This window comes from Hibiscus syriacus, unplaced genomic scaffold, assembly GCF_006381635.1.
Source record: "Hibiscus syriacus cultivar Baekdansim isolate YM2019G1 unplaced genomic scaffold, ASM638163v2 tig00116938_pilon, whole genome shotgun sequence".
Classification (NCBI taxonomy): Eukaryota; Viridiplantae; Streptophyta; class Magnoliopsida; order Malvales; family Malvaceae; genus Hibiscus; species Hibiscus syriacus.
In genome coordinates this window covers 1,063,710-1,066,423 of record NW_024063476.1, presented here as the reverse complement: position 1 = coordinate 1,066,423, position 2,714 = coordinate 1,063,710, and the positions used below count along the sequence as shown (strand labels likewise).

The 2,714-nt window shown below is 40.5% G+C and overlaps 1 pseudogene; it reads left to right on the top strand.

The window, feature by feature from the left end:
* The first annotated feature begins 832 nt into the window (after positions 1 to 832).
* On the top strand, positions 833 to 2,380 carry LOC120188122 (annotated as a pseudogene).
* Positions 2,381 to 2,714: the final 334 nt, after the last annotated feature.

Here is a 2,714-nt window from a genome sequence, read left to right as displayed (position 1 = left end):
TTTAACTCCTTAAAGTAAATAACACTTCTTTTAATTACAGAGACTACTCAATAGGTTGATAATTATAATTTTAAATTTTAAGAATGTGATCAAATTTAAAGACCTTGTAATACATCCTTTTAAGAATGGTAAAAATATAATGAACGTAGAGATTCGACTGAGCTTATGGCTGTTGCAAGAGAGAAAACCGCAACCATTCCTTCAGCCGTCACGGTTACTGCTGCTGCTGAGGCCAACAAGGAAGAAAAAGTCGAAGAAGAAGATGATGAGGACATGCGTTTCTGTCCATTTGATTGAGGAATTACAATTATATTGAAGTTTATAATTTAAGGTATCAAGCAGTTAGTTTTTAACTATTGACAACGCACACGTCCTGCAGATACAACTATTCGAATTAGGACCTTTATGAAGAATAATAATCTCTTTAACTAAAGTTACTGCTCGGATACGAGTATTTGCTTTTTTTTCCCTTAATGAATCAAGGTACACAAAACAAAGATCTTTCCTGGATTAGCGTATCGAACTCTTCTCCTTGTTTTGTCTGTTTGTTGCTGCGGCAGTCGCCCAAGATTTGGTCTCTTCTCGTTCTCAAACAAAGGAAAACTCAGGGCCAATAGCAGCACACGTACTGAAATGGGGTTTACTTGGAACACAAAAAATGGTCCAAACTAGAGACCAACAGTCCACAGAATTCCAGTCTCTCGAGCCAACATCTTTTCACATAATAAACCAAAATGCTTATGTATGCCCTTGCATCATCATCCAAATTATATTAATCTAAAATGAACTTCAAACTTCGCTATATATATAACAGATTATCAGCACCTGTTATTACAAATTCTGTTTTCGTGTTCCTTTTTACTCGTATCGTATTTCAATGGGTTCCTTATCCGAGCAGCCTCACTTTGTGTTGTTCCCTTTCATGGCTCAAGGGCACTTGCTCCCCATGGTGGATATTGGTCGACTGTTGGCACAACGTGACACGGTTGTTACTATAGTTACAACACCTCAGAATGCGGGCAGAGTCCGGAAATCGATCGATCGAGTCATCGATTCAGGGTGCCCTATTCGTCTAGTGCAGCTCCAGTTTCCTGGCGCAGAAGTAGGATTGTCAGACGTGGTTCAGAACATAGACATGGTGTATGCAACGGAGGACTTCAACAAGTTCTTCACTGCAGCAAACAAGATGGAAGAAGCAGTGGAGAAATTATTCGAGAAGCTAACACCACGCCCCAGTTGCATTATTTCAGACATGTGCCTCTATTATACCCACAAAATTGCTATCAAGTTTCATGTTCCAAGGATATCGTTCCATGGATTTTGTTGCTTCTGTCTCCTCTGTCTGCACAATATACATTCCTCCACAATACTCGAGACGTAACCTCGGAATCCGAATACTTCACAGTTCCATGCTTGACTGAAAAGGTCGAATTTACTAAAGCGCAGTTACCGTTTAGTCACAGCGATGGTATGAAATAACTAAACAAATGGCAGAAGCCGACCGAGCATCATATGGGGTTGTCATAAATTCGTTCGAGGAGCTGGAATCGGCTTATGTTGACGAGTATAGGAAGGTTAAGAAAGCTTGGTGTATTGGTCCGGTTTCTCTTAGCCACAAAGACGAGTCGGATAAGGCTGAAAGAGGTAACAAGGCTTCAATCAATGAGAAGCAGTGTCTGCGGTGGCTTGATTCTCAAGAACCAAACTGTCATCTACGCATGCCTGGGAAGTATCAGCTCCGTAAAGTGCCCGGAGCTGATCGAGTTGGGTTTGGGCTTAGAGGCATTGAACAAGCCGTTCATTTGGGTACTAAGAGGGAATAACACAACATCAAACGAAGTGGAGACATGGATGAAAGAGGATGGATTTGAAGAATGAACAAAAGGAAGAAGACTTGTAGTTAAGGGATGGGCTCCCCAAGTACTCTTTCTGTCACATCCAGCAATCGGAGGTTTCCTAACTCATTGCGGATGGAATTCGACGATCGAAGGCATTTCTGCAGGCGTCCCATTGATAACGTTCCCGCTCTTCGCAGACCAGTTTTGCAACGAGAAACTTGTAGTACAAATACTTAAAACAGGAGTCAGCCTTGGAGTCGACAAGCCTACAATGTTTGGAGATGAGAAATCTGGGTTCTTGTTGAAAAAAGAACAAGTTCAAAATGCAATACAGCAATTGATGGATGAAGGAGACGAAGGAATAGAGAGGAGGAAACGAGCTAAGGAGTTCGGAGAGAAAGCAGAAAGAGCTGTTGAAGTGGGAGGCTCTTCTTACCTTAACATGACTCTGTTAATCCAAGATATCATCCAACGATCTCGGAAAATGTATTCGGATTTGATTTCACATGAGAATTGAGGAGATATAAGAGGTTCTTTCAATATGCATTTTGCAATTATTTTCTTCTCTTCTAAATCCTAGTGTCCAAGCTCTCTGTTACCCTGTAAAGCAGGCCAAACAATTAAAAGTGGTTAATTTATAGATGAAACAATGTCATTGAGTAAGCATTATACTTGTGTTTTTTTGTTTTGTCATCTCTTGCAATTATCATTATGTAAATGTACCCATACACATGGAATAAGAATTTATGTGTACTCAACTCCCATATCAGATAAAACTGCTTTGAGCCACAGGATTTCAGAAGTAACGTCAGCCAAGCTTCGGTATTTTGCCTTAGCAGTAGATCGAAACACGATGCCTTGCTTTTTGGTATTCCA